Here is a 23,955-nt window from a genome sequence, read left to right on the forward strand (position 1 = left end):
AGGAGTATGGTATTTGAAAGGATAAAGTGAGGAGAACAAGAGAGAAAAGCACTGTAACACCCCACTTGAGGTACGCACTTAAGATTTGCTATATTACTTAAAGGATTCACTGTTTCAGCTTCAATTGAGTTTGTATGTTGTTGTGGTTAGTTGGTTAGCCTTTAATTAAAATGGTATGTTGTATTGGTTAAGTGTTTGCCTTGGTTTGGTTGAAATTTGGTGAAGTTTGGAAATTCGAGCTTCGCCGGGGCGAAGAAGAACCTTCTCCGCGGCGATGAGGAGCTGCACCCACGGGTAGGCTCTGCTGTGTTTCGCCGGGGCGACATATTGTTCTTCGCTGCGGTGAAGAGCCTAAAAAAAAGTTTCTTGAGTTTTCTAGAGAATTCTTCCTTTGGGGCACAATGACCTTTCTACCCCTAATTAGCAGGAAAAGTGGGGAGTAAAATGTAAGGAAATTTAGTAGACATTGTGTTTGGATGGGGGTGTATTGGTAAAGAATCAAAGGATATAGATGGAATTTCTAAGGAAGGGCAAGGGCAAAATGGGAAATGATGATTATAATATGAGCTAAAAAGGGTTAAGTGTAGAGAAACCCATTAATTCATCCATTTCCACCGCCTCTTCCATTCTCTAATTTCTCTCAATTTCTCCATCCAATCTTCCAAGATTTCTAAGGAGTTTAGAGAGCTTTTGGGAAATTTTTGGTAGAGATTTCATCTAAAGCATCCTAAGGTAAGGATTCTTGCTTTAGATATAGATTTGCTTGTCTTTGTATCTTGAAGCCTCATGGTTTTATGGTTTAAAGGTGTAGAGAAGGGACAAGGTACTAAGGAGAAGTATTAGTAGAACCTCTCCATTAAAGGTAAGTAAATCCAAATTAAATTGAAATTTAAGAATTCATTTGAGTAGAGATTGTATATGTATGTATTATGCTGGTTGAGAGATTGAGATGTTATGAGTATTTATCTATGTTGATATTGAATATAATTGAGTTATGAGAAGTGTTGTGATTGCATGATGATGAGTTGAGTTTGATTGAAGTTGGAAGGAGTTTTGAGCAAACCCTATGGGAGTGTTTTTCCTTGACATGAATTTAGACTGTATAAGGGAGTTTTCCTCCCATTTTGGGATGGTTAAAGAGAAGAGTAGAGTTATAGATAATTAGAGCTTTGGTATGCACAAGAGTTGTTTGATGAAATGCCTAAGTGGAATCTGCTCTGTCACAGCTATGACTTTCTAAGTGATTTTTGGGCATCTTACGGATTGAACTAGACTGAGACCAAAACATAAAAATTATAGCCCTATCTCTAAGCTTTAGAACGAGACCAAACCGTAGCAATCCGATGTGTGTAACTCAAGTTATGCCCTTTTTAGTGTAACCTGTGCAAAATGATTGTTTTGATGCAATCTTGTATTTGGCATTTCATAAGTGCATTAGTGAGCATGAGCTATCTATACGCTTATTTTTTTTATGCACTTAAGAAGTAGCTTGAGACATAGTAGAGAATTTGAGTATAAGCTATTTAAGAGCTAAGAGAAAGAGAATAGAGTAGGTTGTGCGATAGAGAACCCGTGAGTAATGGGTAGAGTATTCCCGCATGTACGCCGCATTGAGAGAGCGGCATGAGTATGAGAAAGAGAAGTGGTGTAGCTCGTGAGAGTGCATGCGGATGAGGGCTATACCCAAGTACCCGAGAGAGAGATTATACACTCACATGGCCAAGGGTTCCGAATCCATGCATAACTGAGTCCGATCGGCTAGAACGAGTAGAGGTCACGTAGAGCGGGAGCGAATCCCGGCAGTGCCCCTGGTAAGATGGGGCCGTGACTTACTAAAGAGAGTTAATAGAAAAGAGTTCTAAGAAAGAGAAAGAGAGAGAGAGAAGTACCAAAGAGAAATTGAATGAGAAGTTGTAAGGAAAGATTTAGAGTGAGAGTTACGGGATTAGACGGATAGATGATTTACTTACTGAGCATTGTTTTCGTGCTCACCCCGTTATTTCCTATGTTTGCAGGATCCAGGTGAGGACGCGGTCGGATGGACGTCGACACGCGAGGGGAGGCGGTTACACTGTCCACCATGTTTTTGACGACTTTTGTACATATTATAATTTTGTGTAAAAATATATATGGTTGTAAAGCATATATATATATATGTTTAATAAAAAGAAACTTTTGGGCCCAATTTTCTTATGCTATTTTATATGTATTTTCTTATATAAATCATATGAGTATTTGAGTAAAAAGTGGCTGTTACAAACACTCACCCACGGCTCAAATGACTTATACGAATAAAATCTAAATTTGTTTTCTTTAAATAATGAAACAAATTTCCATTCCACCTCCAAATTTTAGCAACAACTCAAACTTAGGTGGAATCACATATAGGTCCCTATTAATTATTTAGTTAAATATAAATATAAATATTAACTTCAATAATTAAATTTGTAATTTTGCTAAATTATTCCAATAATAAAATTGGACACAACTACAACCTCAGTAAATTTAATTACATAGCAAAATTACCAATATGCCTATTCGTCCAAAAGACGAATATGCCCTTCAAAAATTTACCATCCTTAAACTGTCTTTTAAGTGTGTGACTCGTAGGCTCTTCATTATATCGACAGTGAGTAGTATCACGATTGACACTAATCAATCGTCTCACTATACACATACCAAGATTGACCGCTAGCAAGACATCATGCCCACTCGATATATTCGGATTCAGTGAAACAACTACCTATCAACGATATAGTTATTATGCAATTAAATCATTTCATCATCTGTTATCTTATCGAGGTTGAGGTACAAAAATAGTGTTAACCTCAGTTATTCTCGATGCGTTTGTATTCAGTTACTGGATCAATGATCGGAACAATAAATTGGATTGGGTAATAACTCAATCCCACTGTGGCCACAACTTTAGTGTCATTGCTATACACTGAATCGCGCCATGAGATAACTTCTTCCGTACTTGGAAGTGATGAATCATTTATCGATCCACCATAGTCTTGATGCACTCATCGATGCAGCCAATCACTATCGCATTGATAACTTTAAATAGAACTACGTTAGGCTAGTGTCAAAATACGCCAATCGGTGCACAAAGCGCTCCAGTGATCTCAAGTCTAAGGATCATATGCACTACCATTCGTTAGAGGATTTATTTCATAGACACTAGGGTTACCATCTATATGGAATCCTCTGGTGGGTTAGTCTAGTGAACTTGCTTGTAGCAAGCACCCATGTATTGCACCAGGTTGTCGGCAAACAACCTTGACAAGTGATATTAGTCACAGCCTTTCGACAAAGTTGTTCAACACTATGATAGCCTTATCGTATTATCTGTGTCCTTGATCAGAATAATATTAGGGCTATAGACATTTCTAGAATGGCCACCATATGTGATTATAGGGTTCTCACTATTAAGATTTAAAATATTTGATACCCTCGTCATGGTTCTACCATTCTAAGAACATATATCAATACATATCAATATGATTTACACGATATAGAATAAAATGCCTTTTATTGACTAATAAACATTATTACAAAGAGTCAATTCTACAATAATTGTTAGCTCTAGAGCACCTACTTTAACACTTGTCACATCAAAATTATGAGAAAAAGTTTGTGAGATTGGGTTATAAGTGTAGTATTACCCATTGGGCTCCTTTCTCCATTGAGTTAGCAGCCTAGCAAGAGTAAGTTCTATTCAAACCAATTTTACCAGTATTCACATGATATCTTTATGATTGATTGGTCCTTTAAAACGGGATTATGTCTGTTGCTCAAAGACAAAAATGGTATTTGTTTAATCAAATTACAATAATTGTTTAATCAAAATTAGCTAAAATAAGTTAAATCTGTCAAGAGTAATGCTACAGCCACCGACGGTAGTGCACCGAATTTATGCACTGAATGACGTAGCAAAATCCTAACCGTCGATTAATATTAAGTTAAAATTAATCAACGGTCATGATTTTAACACGTCATTCGGTGCACAAATTCGGTGCACTACCGTCGATGGCTGTATTATTTTTCATCTGTCCAGTTGAATGATTGTTCAATCAATATGTGGACAAGCTTTGCTTAGAAGAATAAAAGATCTCAAGATACATATAAACATCATATCAATATGACTTTGTTTCATAATACTATACATTTATTCTGAAATTAGTCGATCAAAATAATAATTAGGTATATTAATGTGCTATTTCTTTTCGAATAATATTTCTTATTTCAGGTGAAGGTAACTCACTTATGTGAGGTTGATATGTATAACTTTTTGTATTAATACTAAATAAAAAGATGTATCAATTAAGATAATTATTTTGGTATATCACTTGCCACGTGTAATGGTCAAAATTATTAGTTGGGCAATGCTACACTTACAATCCAATTTTACAAACTTTCTCTCACAACTCTGATGTAACATTTTGGAATGGGTCATGTCTGCTCAATTGCGAGCTCGCAATTTACAAATTTTTTCTCATAACTCCGACGTAATAACTCGCAATGGGTCTTGTCTGTCCAATTTTGACCTATCATATCAAAATTATGAGAGAAGATTTGTAAGATTGGTCTGTGAGTCAATCTTTATTATTATTATTTTGGGATAATTATTTTATCTCATGCATATCATGACTAGCAAGAAATTTGCTCTGCTGTTTTGTTGAGGTGTTGTGGGCCTTGTGGCTATGAAGAATGGGCTTATGGGATAACACAATGACACTCTCACTACCCAAAGGCGCTTTTCAGGACAAAATTTTGCCGGTCTAGGTCTAAAGTGGACAATACCTATGGGAACCTACCTATCATGTGTACAGGTTAATTGAGAAATTGTGCAAAAACCTCAACTTTCACGAACAAGGACAACAATCACAACACCCTCACTAGATAGAAGTGTCTTTTTAGGTAACACCATACAGGTACCTGTGAACCACTTAATATGTCTAGATCTGACATACATCCACAAGAACCAAACAATTGGTATCAAAGGCTAACACTCCATCAACAAGACAAAACAATTGGTATCAAAGAGGGCTAACAACTCCATCAACAAGACCAAAACAATTGGTATTGTGGGGGCTAGCAACTTGAATAGACTTGACGATGCTAGATTGTCTATAATAAATAGTCTATAATTAGGCATTTAATATCAGGATAGCCACTAATAAGCCATCAATAATTTACAATATACTACACAACAATATTTTTAAAACATTATCATACAACATGAAGTGGCAAAGAGATTGACTGATTTTAAATTAAAATAAACTTTCACCCAATCATCTTTTGTCACATCATGTTGTATGAGAAATGTTATATAAATTGTTGTATGTGTAGTATTACTCATAATTTTAAGTTAGGCTTAAGATTTAAAAGTAGGTGGCTGATGCTTTCTGTCTTTTCATTTGAAATACTCAAAGATTATATTCAAGACGACAATAATATCTTAATTCTTAGCTAAAAATGGCATTATTTGATCAATTAACTCAAAATTTTGTAAATTAGGGTTTCATTTGAAGTGGGAGATATGAGATCGCCATATTGGATCTCCTCTTATTCTTAATCACCTTGTTTAATTTTGTTGGTCCAAAGTTTCATGTCAGTTATGTAACGAGAGTCTTGATCGATTATATAGCATAAGAGCACACTCATATCCAAAACATCTTTTCAAGACAAAAACATGTGGGCTCCAGTGTCCAAGCGAACAATACTTGGGATCCTACCAACCTTGTGTCTCTGTCATATCACCCAGAGGCATCTTTCAGGATAAGTCGTGGGCCCCCAAAGTTCAAAACAGACAATAACCTGAAAACCCACCTATCATGTGTCAAATCCGCATACATCAACAATTTCTTTTATAATCACTTCATAATGTTCCTAAAAATAATCAATTAAAGTTTAAATCTATTTAATATCTATTATATTAAAACAAACAAAATGATAGGTCTACATTGCCACATGGATAACGTGGACATTACATTACTATAAAAATTAATAATAACAAATATAATATAAAGCATTTCTTGCGATGTGCATTATGGCATATGCGAGTTTGATTCGATTATTGTCATTTTCTTGAGAAATAATGCATCAAATTAGAAACTAATCATGTAATTATTTCAATAAAAAATATCTTAATCTTAATCTTATCATATAGGTACGACATTTAATACTTAAATATTTATTAAAATAATTTGTAGCATTTTGATATAATGTAAGAGTTACGACATTTTTTCCACCAATAATGGTTCAATGATACTTTTTCACCTACAAACTTTTAAATACTGTTTCACATCCAAATATATTCCACGACGACATAGAGCAAGCTCGGTATAGGCTGTTGGGCTTTTGAAAGGGGAGATCGATGAGTTTTTTGCTGGTGGAAGGTTGGATTTTGGTGACTGAGATTGATCAGAATTTGACTTGGGAGAGACAGTTATACAAACCCTAATCGCTGCATTGTTGATGATTGACGGGTTGACGGAGTAGGGTTTGGGGGTTTTGGTAAGTGATGATCTGGGAAGAGAATGGTGCATAGTGATGTGGGTAGCAATGATGTCGAAACCTGGAAACGAATATAAATATGGATAATAAAGTAGTATTTTAATAGTTTGTGGGTGAAAAAGTGTCATAAACCATTGCTTGGTGGGAAAAAGTCATATACCTATATAATTTGATCAATGGGGACCATATGGTACAATATTCTAAATCAAGTCTATCCATGGCTGATTAATTAATTAAACTCTTGATAATCTTAAATATAAATTAAGGTCGTTTTCTTTCACCAAATTGCATCATTAACAACGGCAATTAAACTTTATCTTTTCCATCACTTTTAAGTTTTAAGATGAAGATAAACCAAAGCAATATATTATTTTAAACCTTCTGTATTATGAGAAATATCTCCAAGAACTTGGTAATTGAAAGAATAAATTAATAAATAATTTCTTTGCATGCCACACCCTTAATTAGCAGGTTCTGGCCATTGATGACATTGCTACCAGACAGACAATGGAGTTTTTGGCTCTGCATTCTTTATTATTCATCTCTCTTTCATTTAATGGATAAACCATCAATGGACAGACTCAACTCACAATAATTTATTAAACTCTATGCCCTCATGATCTCACATTTTCTTCTTCTTCTGTAAAAAAGAAAAACCCTTTTGAAAATATGCAATTACAGACAATTAAAGTGAAGATTCAAAACAAAACTGAAAGGATTAATGAAATTCCAACATGAAATATTCTACAAATCAACAGCCTTAAGCACTCTCTCTGTCATTTTCTCTTTGTGTACACAAACCAGTCTCGAATACATTATGAATTGCAGAAGAAGAAGATCAGAAGAAGAAGGGTTTCATGGAAGCAATCCACGTAGGGAAGAGAAGCCGTAGCAAAAGAACTTGAAAGTCTGGAGAGTTATTCTGGTGATGAAGTGACTGCCCCAACTGCTTTTGCAACAACGATCACAAACTCTAAGCCAGCTTCAATAGTTCTATGCACATCTCCAGTCTCTGAATCACCATTTCTCGATCGATCTTCAACCTCTCTCTTTACAATACATATACGTATATGATATATACGTTAAGCTTTAATTCTGATGTTCTTGGTCTGATCTCCGCGTCACTTTTCTATAATTTTAAACTTTGAAATCATCTTCCTATCTATTTTATATATGAATAGATAGCGAGATCATGAGTTTGCTTAATCAAGTAAATATGACCCGGGAGTTCCCAAGAGCCACCAACCCTTCCAAATAATACTCTCCTCTCTCTCTCTCTATATATATATATATACTGTTATGATGAGGAATAATACTAAATATACATCATTTCATACAATATTTTTCATACAACCTTATGGACAAGATGTGATTTGATGAAAATTTAATTTTAACTTTAAATTAGCCAATATCTTGTCACATAATATTGTATGTGAAATGTTGATGAAAATGATGTATGTGTAGTATTACTATGATGAGATTCATATACATATATATATAAATATATGGGAAATAATGCAGCCATCGAAAGTAGTACACCGAATGACGTGGTGCAATCCTAACCGTTGATTAATATAATTTAATATTAATCGACGGTCAGGATTGCGTCATGTTATTCGGTACATAAATTTAGTACACTACTTTCGGTGACTGAAGCATACCAATATATATGATGAGGATCGAGGAACTTAGCCAGAAATCATTGTAAAGATAGAAAGTAGGGAGGATAAATCATTTGAGCAAGAAATGGGACCAATTAGTCTTTGAAAGGAACAGAACATCTACAATGAGCCATCTGTGGCTTTATTTATCAGTTAACCATATGATCACAAATACATAATATATGCTCTCACTGTCCTACACTATGCCTTATACATAGCTCGTTGTTTGTATAGCCATTTAGTCATATAACAAAGGTGTATCATACGATGTTGTAAGAAGTGTATTTGTTTCATATAGCAAATTGGTAAGTATTATGGTGTATACATGCGTGGTTGAGCTCTTTCCTCCATTGAGCTAGTTATAACGAGTGAGGTTTACCAAGTTCACTTTATTATGGTATCAGAATCACGTTTGTTTGATCCTGCATGCAAAGTTGGTAAGTTGGTGTGCACGTCGAAACCAAGTTTGCAAGTTGGTGCAGGGGCAGATCCAACCCCTTTGAGGGTAGCTTGGGCCTATCCTAATATTTAAAAAAAAAAAATTATAAATATAGGCCCACCAAAAATTGCTATAAATATATATACCTAGACATACCTTAAGATTTTAAAAAATGAAAACTATTATACATATCTAGACCCACAAAAACTTGCTCTAATATAGATATATTTCAAGTCCACATCATATTGAAAGTTTAAAACTTTTTCCACTCTCTTCTCCACGGCTTCACTTGTTTTTATGATTTTATCCCTAAATTTTTTACTCTCTCATAATTTCTTTCTCTTCTCATGCTATTCGCTCTTAAAACTTTTGAAGGCTAAAATTGTTGAAGCTTTCACTACCCAAAGTGCCATAATTAGCTATGTTTTATGTTTTATCAGTTTTAGGTATGCGTATTACTTATTTTAATTTAGTTTATTTAAGGGTTGAATCATGCTTTTTTTTTTTGAGGTTTTTTATTCTAATTTGAAGGAAAAAGACATAGATCTTGTGAGTTATTTGTGTTGTTGTCTAAGAATATTCCTATTTTCCAAATTAAAACCTTAACTATATTTTAAAGGACATTATTCATTAACCTTCACCCACCATTTTCTTATATTTCAAACGTCCCGCTTAGCTGCTCAAAATATAAAGAAATTGAGTTACTATCTATATTTATACCCAGAATTTTTTCTTTTATAATTTATATTAAAAGTCAAAGCAATGTTGACTTGATTTAAATTTTGGTTGACTTTAACTTAGACTAGATCTGATCAAAGTCATGAAAATTTATATTAATCTTTGGAGCCAAAATTAAAAGAATGTTTTGCTAAAGGTTTACTAACACATTTACTCAAAATTTTGCTTCTCATAGATTTATTTAAGGAGGAAGGTATTATGTTATTGCATTTTTTTATTTCAGGTTCTGATATTCTATTATTTTCTTTATTTAAGGTTTGATGATTTTTTAAAGTTTTCACTGATTGTTTGGCAAATAATGGAGGAGTTGTGGAGGGCCAGCCCCCCCGGGCAAAAATCTTGGGTCCGCCACTAAGTTGGTGTGCACGTTAAATCTAAGTTGCGTGCACGCCGAAGCCAAGTTGTGTGAGTTCTACGTACCCAAGCTTCAAGGGAGTGAGGTCTATCCAAATCATTTTATTAGTATTCACGTGATGAGTAATACTACAGTACCGAAAGTAGTGACCGAATGACATGGCACAATCCTGACCGTTGATTATTATAAGTTAATATTAATCGATGGTCAGGATTTCGTAAAGTCATTCGGTATATGAATTCGGTGTGTACTTTCGGTAGCTGTATCTTTTCCTCATGTGATATCTTGATTGATTGGTCCTTAAAACTGGATTTAGAGTAGAAAGATGGGGGCATGCTTAATTATATGTTAGCTATAATTTGATAAATCAAATTGCATAACTGTTTAATTAAAATGAACTAAATAAGTTAAATCTGTCAAGTTTGAACGATTGTTCAATCAAATATGTGGACAAGCTTTGCGTAGAAGAATAAAAGATCTCAAGATACATAAAACATCATATCAACACGAATTTGTTTCATATATTATATGATTATTCTAAAATTAGTCCATCGAAATATAATTCGGTATATTAATGTGCTATTTCTTTTGAACAATATTTTTATTTTAAGTGAACTCACTCACGTGGCATAGATATATAATTTTTGGTATTATACTAAATAAAATGACGTATCAAGTAAGATAATTATTTTGGTATATCGCTTGCCACGTGTTAATGGCCAAAATTATTATTTTGGATAATTTTATTTTCTCTCATGCATATGCTGACTCAGCATGGAATTTGCTTTGCTGAGGTGTTGTGGCTACGAGAATGGGCCTATGGGCTTTAAGCCACCTAATAAGACCCATGATAGGCCCATGGGCTTTAAGAATAAGAGCCAAGTTTTGGTTGAACCATGCAAATGCGTTTGTGTGTTTTATTTTATGCTCATGGTTGATATGAATTTATGTTGAATAACCATGCCCACAGTATCGATGAATACAATCAACACTCTTGCAATAGTTTAATGAACTTGTTAAATCATAAACTCTAACTTATGGTTGTTTGCGTTGTTGTGTTTTTTGTCATTTGCTCTATCGTATTACTTTCTTTGTTCGTAAATCCATATACAGATAATGTATGTTTGTTTCGGGGCTAAAGGATAAGATCGTATCTATCTTATTGGCAATTACTACATTTAGATGTCAAGTAATGAAAGATTACGGTAAACTTTCAATATTACTAGTGGTCATTGTAGGGAAAAATAGGGTAATTCGATTACCATCTAGGAGGTTGTTATTTTTCCATTACTGGGAATCAGCTGTTCATATCAATTGTACCCTTAAATAATAATATTTTGGACACAAAGGCCCTCATATGTCAACTAAATAACAATTGCGCAAATGTACGAAAGACTTCTTAACCTATATATTGATTTTTTGGACAAAATACCTTCACTATTTACATAAAATAATACCAAAAATACCCTAGTCTCAAGAAACTACTAGCCGTCAGCCACCACCGTCCAACAGTTGTCAGAATGGTCCAGACCAACTGAACAGTGTCAGAACGACGCACGACTGGTCGCATCTGGTTGACTGTGCGTCGATTGAGCCGTTTCTGATAAGATTGAAGCCCGAAATGGCCAGATGGTCATGGATCTGATGGAAATGATTAGATCCATTCTGGCCATTTTCGGCCAGATCCATGGCTGTAAACGGCCACAGATTTGGTCGTTAACGGCTAGAATAGATACCATTTTCGACCAGAATGGATTTGGCTTTTCGACGCAGCCGTCTAACCATTTTCGGCCTTCGATCTGGTCGAAAAGGGCCAGATTAGTGCCCGACCAATCAAATCTGGTCAGTCGTGCATCGTTCCGGTGACTATCGGTGGCGGCTAGGGTGGCTGGTGGTGACAGTCGTCTTGGGTGGCGGGTGTGTTTTGTTTAAATTTTAAACTTTTGTTGTTGCCTTGTTGGGGTGTTTTAGCTAAATTCTCAAATATAGGAAGTTAAAAAATGTTCTAAATAATAATGGCTGTGTTTGGTTCAAAATTTGGGGGTTTTGGGAAAAGTTTTTTGAAAAAAGTTAAAAAAAAGTTGAATTGGGCGGGTATTACGAGGTAAAATTTATAAATTAATAAAATTCCTTATGTTTGTTTTTTTACAAAATCCCCCTATATAAAACATTAAAAGTTAACAAAAAATACCCTAACCCACCCTCAAACACCCCCAAGCCGGCGACCACCACCGGAGGTGGCCGGAGTCGCCGTATGGGCGCATGACCGGTTTGGATCTTGCCGGTCATGCGTCGCTATGGCCTTTTCCGACCAGATCCACGGTGGATCTGGCCGGAAAAGGCCAGATCTACGGTCAGATCTGGCGTCAACGGCCAGATCTGGCCGTATTTGCTCTCAACGACGGCCAACAAACGGTCGTCGTTGAGGTCAACGACGACCGTTTGTTGGCCGTCGTGACCGAGGTTACGGCCTTAGATCTGGCCGTCCAACGGCCAGATCTTTGGCCTTAGATCTGGCCTTTTCCGGCCAGATCCACCGTGATCTGGCCGTAAAAGGCTAGATCGGCGCACTGCCGGCCAGATTCAGCCGGTAGTGCGCCATTCTACCAGATTCCGGCCATTTTCCGGTGGTGGTGGCCAGAATCTGGTAAATGTGGATTATTGGGGTGTTTTGTAATTTAAAAAAAATATTTAGGGGTATTTAATTAAATTATCAAATTTAGGGTTTAAAAAAAGTTGAATAATTGGGAGTAGTATTCCCAAAAATCTAAATTTTTGGGTATTTTACTGTTTAACTTTTGGGAATACTAAAAGTGTATTCCCAAATGTGAAACAAACGCAGCCAATATATATTATTAACAAGGAAGGATAATTAAGTAAAAACCGCTTCAATAATATTTCATTCCTCTCAACCAAAATTATTATATATCAACAGTCTAACCAAACATATTAGAATAACATTCCTCAATAATCTTCAAGGTAATCTATCTCAGTAGTAATCCTAATTTTCAGTTATAAAAATTATCTGTAAGTCTTAAAGGATTACTAGTTTACTTTGGTGATCCAATAAGCGGTATTAATCCACAACAATAGTAATATCAACCATGCTAAAAAAAAAAAAAAAATATATATATATATATATATATATATAATGGTTATTCAATAACCTTAATTAATTATGATAATATTAATAATTTAGTTAACTTCTGGCTGAGAAAAAGGGTCTTCCATGTTTATACTTTTCGCCTTTGGGCGTGTTCCGACTTTTCAAATTTTCTTTACCTCTTCGATCATTTGATTACATCTTTTGACAAGGTGCAAGTAAAGTTGATTTTGTTTACCTCTCCATTACCCGTAGGAAGATCATTCAATTTTATTGAACATGCACTCACAGTAATGACAGAGGAAAAGAAAGAGAAATGATTTCACCATCATGGTTCAGATTTTCAGCTGGTAGTGAAAACTAAGAGATCGATTTGCAAAATTGAAGAGAAACACATAATGACCATCATCACACCGTTGATCACAAGTCCAGAATTGTAAATGTAGTGCTTCTTGAAAGCAAAACCCTGCTCTTTTGATCAAAAGTAGTGTCGAGACCTCAAACTCAAAATGGATGGTAAAACGAAGAATAAAAATAGGCTGACGAATACTTTTCACAAACGCTGACATGACAGCTCACAATTGACAACTCGTATTTGGACAAACGAGACCTATATTGGGCAGTGGAACTTGTTGCGAGCTAACATTTCGCGTTTGTGAGAAAGTTAGTGAAAAGAGGTTTGTGAGTGCTTCATTAAACCATTATTTCTTACACAAATATGGTTTAATGACACTTTTACATATAGACTTTTAAAATCCATTTAATACCCAAATTTGTTGTGTTTGAAGATGAAGACTAACATTTTCCATCCAAATAATGGTTTAATGAAAAAATTTCATCCACCGACTTTGAAATACCACTTTAATACCCAAATTTATGTTCCGTTCTTGATTCCAGCATCATTGCGACCCCACACCACCACTATTTTATTCCGATCATCACTCACCAAAACCCTTCAAACCTACTTCACCGACCTTGCTAATCGTCGGCAATCAAGCGACTACAGTTTTCTCAACGGCCCCCCCCTCCCCCCCCAAGTCAATTCAATCAAAATCCAATCTTCCACCACCAAAAGACTCGTTGACTTCCTTTCTTCAAAGCCCTAACAGTCTGGATCGAGTCTGCTCTCTGTTGTTACCAGAATATATATAAATTTGGATAGTAAGTGATATTTTAAAAGTTTGTGAGTAGGAAAATATCATTACACCATATTTAGGAGAGAAAAATTCGTTAACTCTATTCAATTACAAAATCAACTTAAATAAATGTTTATTCATTGAATACTAATTTGAGTTTTTATAAAGTTAATAAAAATTGAACATAGGAACTATTCCAATCATGGTATGAAAAATAATAGAGATACCGAAAATAGTGCACCGATTTTATACACGAATGACGTGGCACAATCCTGACTGTCGATTAATTATAACTTAATATAATCAACGGTCAGGATTTTGCTACGTCATTCAGTGTACTATTTCGGTGACTGTAGCATTACTCATCATGGTATGACGTTTTTTTACGTAATTTTGTATAAGACTTAGTATTACTAAATCTTATAGGGTGGGTTTGACTTATTATTCTGCCCATATTCCTATCCTATCCCAAATAATGTTTGACACATATTCTAGAAATATTACCCTTTTTTTAATTACTTTTAGACCCCTATGGTATTAATTTCATTAATACCCCCTAAAAAAAGTTTAAAAATTAACAAAAACACCCCGTGACCCATACTTGCCAGATTCCGGCAACCACCACGGTGGTAGCCGAAATCTGCCACAAGGGTGAATTACCGACTGGAACTGGCGGTAATTCACCGATTTGGCCGTTAGTGATGTCCAAAGAAATGGTCGTTGTTGATGGTCAACGACGGCCATATCTTTGGCGCGCGTGCCAGGCAAAGATGGCCTTCTTGGCCTTTTCCGGCCATCGACACCACATATGGCAGTAGATCTGGCCTTTTTCGACCAGATCCGTGGTGGATCTGGCCAGAAAAGGCATAGCGATGCCATATCGGCCAAATCGGCCTGTATGTGTGGTTATGCATTTTTGGCCAGATTCTGACGGTAGTGGCGGAATTGGCACTGTAGGTGGTGGAAGTCTTTTGTTCATTTTACATATTTATATATGTTGGGTATTTATTAAATTAGCAACTTATGAGAGGTTTTTTTTTATAAATTTTTAAATTTTATCGCGTAATACTCCCATATTCAATTATCCAATACTATCCCCAAAATCTTATCCAAAATAATAAACCAAACTCACCTACAGAGATTTCTATTCTATGAAAGTGGAAGGAAATTTCCTTCTCCTTACCAGCTCGCAGTAGAATTAAAGCCCTTTTAATTTAGTCAACTGATATACTCACACTAACCACAGAGCGAACGAAAGATAGGGTAGAGAGAATGGTTCTTCATTTCTGCTTGAGATTCAATCTTGTTATCACTGCCAATAAAGTTAATTGTACATCCACCCACGGAAATGATTCCATTTCGGAAAAATCATTTCCGAATACGATTGAACGAATCAGCTAGTTCCTACAACCAGTTTGATGCAGATCGCAGCTCTGATAAACCATTCATACAGAGAACCAACTTGGAATTTTCAGAGAGAGGGAGCAAAAGAACTTCAGTACTGGCTCTCACTCTTGTCAGGCCAAATTCCATCGGCCGCCTCAGCAGAGTTTAAAGATCTGGTCAAGAAGTGGAGACCAGCGATGCTCATACACTAGTAGTGTTGACAAGAATTACAATAATTATTCCAAGGAAACGGCTCGTAAAGGTCAATTTCTCTGGTCAACTCAATCTATGATTTTAAATCTTTATATTTTAAGGGTGCATTCATTTATGATAAAAACTAATTTTGGTATTTGATTGATATGAAAAAAAAATGATTTTTATTTCGCAATCATTTGAATAAGATTCTGTTAGTTTCAAGATTTTTGTCTAGAATCATTTAAGATTGTAGAGTACTTAATCTATTTAATATTGAAAAATATTATAAACTACCATATAAAATATGATAATATTAATCATATGTTTAATGCATCATTATATGTATTAACTTACAAAATTTTAATTTTCATCAATTTTTTTTTTTATTTTAAAAAAAGTACTATTGTATTTTAGATGTTAATTAAAACTTAAAATAATTTTAATTTTCAATCAGTTATATAAATGAATTATTCAATAACAATACTTTACTGAAAGTTTTGCAAACATTAATTTAAGACCGAAAAGAATAAAAAAAGAGAAAAAAAAAAAAAAAAAACATCTTTGACAAGAAAATAATCTACTAGTGTATTAGTTACTTGTCGTTCGTACCAACTTTTATATTTCGTCAGGTGTTTCTATTGAAGGAGATGATTTTGAGGCAGTCAATATGAGTTAACTGCTTTTTCCCATCTAAATAATAGTTTAATGACACTTTTTCACAAATATATTTTAAACTACAATTTTACTTTCTAAATTATATTTTGATCACGAATAGAGAACAAAGTTGGTTAGACTGTTGGAGCTTTTGAAAAGGGGAGACCAATGAGTCTTTTAGTAGTGGAAAGTTAGATGTTAGTGATTGAGATTTTTATCAGAATTTGACTTGGTAAAGCGGCTGTGTAAACCCTAATCGCTCGATTTCTGGCAATTGATGGGTTGGTGAGAGTAGGGTTTGAGGGTTTAATGAGTGATGATCGAGAAATAGAATTGTGGTGGTATGGGGTCGCAATAATGTCGAAATCGGAAAAGGAATAAAATTTAGATAATAAAATGGTATTTTAAAAGTCCGTGGGTGAAAATGTGTCATTAAGCATTATTTGGGTGTTCTAAATTTTGTTCATTATGGGATGGGTGCCCTTTTACCCATTTTCAGAAGAAAATAGAATAAAATTGTCATTGACTATTAAGAAAATCTTTATTGACATTACAAATTTTAAATTGAATTTTGTAGTTGTTGCATGCGTTGGAATTGAATTCTGCTTGTTGCATGGAGGTGGCTACACAAAATAATAAAGAAGAGAAAGGACAGTAAGGTGAACACAAGTTTCTTTGAACAAAATGGTGGCTTACTATTAAAGCAATTGTTAAATTCTTGTGATGCCACGTTGATGGAGCATTCAAGCTCTTCACTTCAAGGAGATAGACAAGGCCACAGACCATTTTATGTGAAAAGAATTATTGGTCAGGGGTCAAGGTACTGTTTACAAAGGAATGTTAGTAGATGGAAGGATTATTGCAGTAAAGAAGTCGAATGTGTTGATGAAGGGAAAATTGAAGAGTTCATTAATGAGGTTGTTATTTTGGCTCAAATTAACCATAGAAATGTGGTTAAGCTGTTAGGGTGTTGTTTAGAGACTGAAGTTCCTTTACTGGTTTATGATTCATCCCCAATGGAACCCTTTCTCAGTATCTTCATGATCAAAATGAAGAGCTTTCTGCTTAATTGGGATACACGTTTACGAATTGAGTACAAGTTTCAAGTGTCTTTCTTATATGCATTCAGGTGCTTCCTTTTCCATATTCCATCGCGACATTAAGTCTACAAATACTCTTGGATAATAATTACACAGCAAAAGTAGCTGACTTGGGGCATCAAGATCATAGCCATCAATAAAACACATTGGGCACAATAGTATTAGGGACTTTAGGATACTTGGACCCAGAATATTTCAATCGAGCCGATTGACCGATAAAAGCGATGTTTACAGCTTTGGAGTAGTCTTGTAGAGCTTTTAACAGGGCAAAAACCAATTTGTGTAGGAACGTCACAAGAAAATATAAGTTTGGCAGCTTTATTTATTCGTTGTATGAAGGAGAAATGTTTGTTTGATATTCTTGATGCTCAAGTGAAGCAACATGGAAACAGGATGAGATTATGGTATTTGCTAACCTTGCTAAAGATGCTTAAGCCAAAATGGCAAGGAAAGACCTACAATGAAAGAAATTGTAAAAGAGTTGGAGGGGATTCAGTTATTGAAAAGAAGAAAGTGTCGTTCAGATTAGCGTTTTAAGGAGGTTCAGCAGAGGGAGGTCGATGAAGTATGAAGGTTTCTAATTTATTGCGTTCTTCTTTCAACAATGTTGCTTCTCCTGTTAATTACAAAATTCAGATTATACTTTCAAGCATAGCCTAAGATGTTTTTTGCACATTCAATAGGTTAATATTATAATTTGTGGAATAACCTAAAAAAGAATTGGAGAAGAACTCTTAGCTTGTTCTTGCTAAAATTTGTTGTGTTTGAAGATGAAAACTAACATTTTAAGGATTGATTGGGTAAACACTAGCTAAATTAGGGTTAAACTTCAACATGTTTTTTATTTTTTTAGGACTTATCCTGGGGACCCATTGAACACTATAAACCCAAGAAATCAAGTAAGTCCAAAATATGCATTGTTTAAAACCCAAACCGACTCAACCAGTTAATTAGGACCTGGGAGCTTCACCAGGCTGGGTTAACATTTTTCCTATTCACCAAAAACCTTAGAATTTGATGACCAAAACAATTGAAGATCGAGATGTTGGGGCTTTTGAAGAGAAAGTGTCGGTCAGTGAAATGATGACGATAAAGTTGTTTCTGGTGAGTGAATCAATTGAAAATTGAAAAAAATTGGCAGTGGCAACAGCGGACTTTTGCTGGCGATTGGCGAGGCTAACGAGGGTGGGGTGAGGTGGGTTTTGGTCAGGAGGAAGAGGGGAGTATCTTCGGGGTATGGGGAGGGTTGTGACATTGGCGTCAGTGAGATTTGGCTTGGAATACTGATGTCGTCGTTAGTGGGATTCGATTTCGGCTAGATCTTGGGTAGATTTTCTAAGGAATGGGCTCAGGGGACGATTGGGATTGCATTGAGTGTCGCCACTGCTAACCAGTCGTAGGGGGATATGTATTTGGGATGTGTTTACTAAATTTCAAACCTATAAGAACTTAACTTGATTTTTAGGGGTGTATTTGCTAAATTTTAAAAGTTTTGTCACTCGGTTTGACCAGTTGGTCAAACATGTAAACGATCAACCAGGGACCTTGAACTATGTCGAATTTCACCCAGGTTGGTTTTAAAACATTGCAAATATGGTCGGTGGTCACTGTAGGGCTTGAATACAATACTCTCGATAACCTACCCAGATAGCTAAAGTCTTGCGATCTGGCCACAAACCCAATGGTTAACTCAACATGTCTGTCAACTTAATTTCGAAAATTCTAGGGCTTAAGTGCAAATTAATTACTTAAGATCCATGAGTTCTTAAGAATTCATGGCATGTTAATGATGTATTGATGTGTTTGGTGGTTGACATTTACTTTGTTTTATTTATTTACTTTCAATTGCAATCTTGGATTTCTTTTTCTATGTAAAACTAATATCAAGGAAAATCTAGTCTAGAAAGAAATGGTAGTTCTTTGAACGTAATTTCTTGCACATAAAGATGGCTCACAACCCAATTTCAAACTTTCTCTTCACAACCCCGACGTGGTAGCTCGCAATTGTTAGTTCACAATCGGGCAAGTAAGACCCATTGCGAGTTGTTGTGTTAATCAATGAGCAGAGGCAGCGAAAAAAAAAAAATTATTGCTCATCGATTACTCTGATTTAGCCAAGATCAGGGTCTAATATATTATATATATATATAATATATACATGCTTAAATTGAAATAACAAAGATCCATGCAATGATTAGATTACACTAGTGTGTGGAGGCTTCGTCAGTATCTCTGAACGTGAGTGAAATCGAACTCACGTTGTCCACACGAACAGTACGTTAGAGACCAAGAATTAACTTTGCTAGAGTTATTCTTGGCTTTAAGGAGTATGGTATTGAAAGGTAAAGTGAGGAGAACAAGAGAGAAAAGCACTGTAACACCCCACTTGAGGTACGCACTTAAGATTTGCTATATTACTTAAAGGATTCACTGTTTCAGCTTCATTGAGTTTGTATGTTGTTGTGGTTAGTGGTTAGCCTTTAATTAAATGGTATGTTGTATGGTTAAGTGTTTGCCTTGGTTTGGTTGAAATTTGGTGAAGTTTGGAAATTCGAGCTTCGCCGCGAAGATAGGAGCTGCACCCACGGGTAGGCTCTGCTGTGTTTCGCGGGGCGACATATTGTTCTTCGCTGCGGTGAAGAGCCTAAAAAAAAGTTTCTTGAGTTTTCTAGAGAATTCTTCCTTTGGGGCACAATGACTTTACCCCTAATTAGCAGGAAAAGTGGGGAGTAAAATGTAAGGAAATTTAGTAGACATTGTGTTTGGATGGGGGTGTATTGGTAAAGAATCAAAGGATATAGATGGAATTTCTAAGGAAGGGCAAGGGCAAAATGGGAAATGATGATTATAATATGAGCTAAAAGGGTTAAGTGTAGAGAAACCCATTAATTAATCCATTTCCACCGCCTCTTCCATTCTCTAATTTCTCTCAATTTCTCCATCCAATCTTTCAAGATTTCTAAGGAGTTTAGAGAGCTTTTGGGAAATTTTGGTAGAGATTTCATCTAAAGCATCTTAAGGTAAGGATTCTTGCTTTAGATATAGATTTGCTTGTCTTGTATCTTGAAGCCTCATGGTTTTATGGTTTAAAGGTGTAGAGAAGGGACAAGGTACTAAGGAGAGTATTAGTAGAACCTCTCCATTAAAGGTAAGTAAATCCAAATTAAATTGAAATTTAGAGTCATTTGAGTAGAGATTGTATATGTATGTATTATGTGGTTGAGAGATTGAGATGTTATGAGTATTTATCTATGTTGATATTGAATATAATTGAGTTATGAGAAGTGTTGTGATGCATGTGATGAGTTGAGTTTGATTGAAGTTGGAAGGAGTTTTGAGCAAACCCTATGGAGTGTTTTCCTTGACATGAATTTAGACTGTATAAGGGAGTTTTCCTCCCATTTGGGATGGTTAAAGAGAAGAGTAGAGTTATAGATAATTAGAGCTTTGGTATGCACAAGAGTTGTTTGATGAAATGCCTAAGTGGAATCTGCTCTGTCACAGCTATGACTTTCTAAGTGATTTTTGGGCATTTACGGATTGAACTAGAACTGAGACCAAACAATAAAAATTATAGCCCTATCTCTAAGCTTTAGAACGAGACCAAACCGTAGCAATCCGATGTGTGTAACTCAAGTTATGCCCTTTTTAGTGTAACCTGTGCAAAATGATTGTTTGATGCAATCTTGTATTTGGCATTTCATAAGGCATTGTGAGCATGAGCTATCTATACGCTTATTTTTTTATGCACAAGAATAGCTTGAGACATAGTAGAGAATTTGAGTATAGCTATTTAAGAGCTAAGAGAAAGAGAATAGAGTAGGTGTGCGATAGAGACCCGTGAGTAATGGGTAGAGTATTCCCGATGTACGCCGCATTGAGAGAGCGGCATGAGTATGAGAAGAGAAGTGGTGTAGCTCGTGAGAGTGCAGGGATGAGGGCTATACCCAAGTACCCGAGAGAGAGATTATACACTACATGGCCAAGGGTTCCGAATCATGCATAAACTGAGTCCGTCGGCTAGAACGAGTAGAGGTCACGTAGAGCGGGAGAGCATCCCGCAGTGCCCTGGTAAGATGGGGCCGGGTTACTAAAGAGAGTTAATAGAAAAGAGTTCTAAGAAAGAGAAAGAGAGAGAGAGAAGTACCAAAGAGAAATGAATGAGAAGTTGTAAGGAAAGATTTAGAGTGGAGTTACGGGATTAGACGGATAGATGATTTACTTACTGAGCATTGTTTTCTGCTCACCCGTTATTTCCTATGTTTGCAGGATCCAGGTGAGGACGCGGTCGGATGGACGTCGACACGCGAGGGGAGGCGGTACACTGTACCCATGTTTTTGACGACTTTGTACATATTATAATTTTGTGTAAAATATATATGGGTGTAAAGCATATATATATATGTTTAATAAAAGAACTTTTGGGCCCAATTTTCTTATGCTATTTTATATGGATTTTCTATATAAAATCATATGAGTATGGAGTTAGGCCATGATAACCTCCTGTTTGGCTTTTCCAACTAAGCACTTTGTTCTGGTGCATGGCTCCTGCCATGGCGCTTGGTCATGGTTCAAGCTTGTGGCGCTGATGAAATCAAATTTGTGCCCAAATTTGTGCAAATCTTCATATCCAAGAGTCTTGTATTCAAATCGCGGGAGAGATATTTACCATATTTATGTAATTAACTTGGTCTATCGGTCTTGTAGGATGTTTCGTGACCTGAAGATTAGGTGGGCTCAGCTGACAATTGTGGCCGAATACCCTAGTTATTAAAAAAAAAAAATATATATATATATATCTCTTATAGAATGCCCATTTTGCCCTCGCAATTTTGTTGTCCTTTTATTACAAAATGGGCATATAAAGAATATTTGACTATTTCTCAAAATTGATGGGCTTAATTGATTTCAAGTCCAACCCAGATGGACTTCAAAACTAAAAATAATTAAGGGAGCAGGGGTAACGTTTACCCCATATAGGTCTTTGTTTGAATTATTGGATTTATTTTCATAATTTTTCCTTTCAATTTACAAGAGGACAAAATATTTATTAAAATGGGAAAAAAATTCTCTTTCAATCCCATAAATATTATATGTCTTTGTCTATGTCTATCCCAGTGTCCCATCAAGCACAAGTTGTTTCTTCTTCAATGTGACTACAATAATTGAATAAGAATCTCATAAAGTGATAAATTATTATCAAACTTATCCCAACAATTGATTTGATATTATCTGGAAAATTTAATTTCTCAAATCAATTTACATAATTGTCTAATCTATTGATGGTTTTTCAAACCTAAAATTTGGCATAAACTTGTGGATATATATGTCATGCCCATACATTATTAGCCGATGAGAATGTTGATCGGTTTATAAGTTATTTGAAGGGCGTAGGATGAAAGATATTTATACAATGTCTAGAACAAATTTGTACAAATTAGACCTGTTGATGTCAAAATCTCACATTGGTTAGGAGACGAAGGTCTTGGTTGCTACCTCACTACCCAAGGGCGCGTTTTTAGAACAAAATTGTGTGGGTCCGAGGGTCTAAAGTGGACAATACCTATGAGAACCTACTTATCATGTATCCGGGTTAATTAAGAAATTGTAAAAAAGCCTTGACTTTCACGAACAAGGACAACAGTCACAAGTCACAATAGCCTCACTACCTAGAAGCGTCTTTTTAGGATAACATCATGTGGGCTACGTGTGAACCCACTTACCATGTGTCTACATCCAACATACATCAACAAGACCCAAAGCAATTGGTATCAGAGGGGGCTAGCAACTTGATAGACTTGACGATGCTACAATGTCTATAAATAAATAGTAATATTAATTAGGCATTTATCATATCAGGATAGCACTATTAAGCCATCAATAATTTTAAGTTAGGCTTAAGATTTAAAAGTGGTGGCTGATGCTTCTTTGTCTTTTCATTTGAAATACTCAAAGATTATTATTCAAGACGACAATAATATCTTAATTCTTAGCTAAAAATGGCATTATTTGATTAATTAACCTCAAAATTTTGTAAATTAGGGTTTCATTTGAAGTGGGAGAATATGAATTGCCATTTTGGATTCTCTTCTTATTCTTAATTATCTTGTTTAATTTTTGTTGGTGCCAAAGTTTCACGTCAATTATGAGACGAGAGTCTTGATCGCTTATATAGCACAAAAGCACACTCACTATCTAAAATATCTTTCCAGGACAAAACCATGTGAGCCCCAGTGCCCAAAGCGAACAATACTTTGGGATCCTGTCATACCATCCAGAGGAGTCTTTTCAGGATAAAGTCGTGTGGGCCCCAAAGTTCAAAACAGACAATAACTTTTAAATCCAACCTCTCATGTGTCAAATCTGCATACATCAACATTTTCTTTTATTAATCACTTCATAAAAAATATCTTAATCTTAATCTTATCATATAGGTAGGCATGTGTGACATTTAATACTTATAATATTTATTAAAATAATTTGCAGCATTTTGATATATATGTAAGAGTTAATGACATTTTTTCCACTCAAATAATGGTTCAATGATACTTTCGCACCCACATACTTTTGAAATACCGTGTCACTATCCAAATTTATATTTCGACGATGAATAGAGGGCAAACTCGGTATAGGCTGTTGGGGCTTTTGAATAGGGGAGGTTGATGAGTT

At 35.3% G+C, this 23,955-nt stretch overlaps 1 pseudogene; it reads left to right on the forward strand.

Annotated features, from left to right (window-relative positions):
• The first annotated feature begins 16,785 nt into the window (after nucleotides 1-16,785).
• Nucleotides 16,786-17,847, forward strand: LOC116143314 (annotated as a pseudogene).
• The last annotated feature ends 6,108 nt before the right edge of the window (nucleotides 17,848-23,955 follow it).

This window comes from Pistacia vera, unplaced genomic scaffold (assembly GCF_008641045.1).
Source record: "Pistacia vera cultivar Batoury unplaced genomic scaffold, PisVer_v2 Contig429, whole genome shotgun sequence".
Taxonomy (NCBI): Eukaryota; Viridiplantae; Streptophyta; class Magnoliopsida; order Sapindales; family Anacardiaceae; genus Pistacia; species Pistacia vera.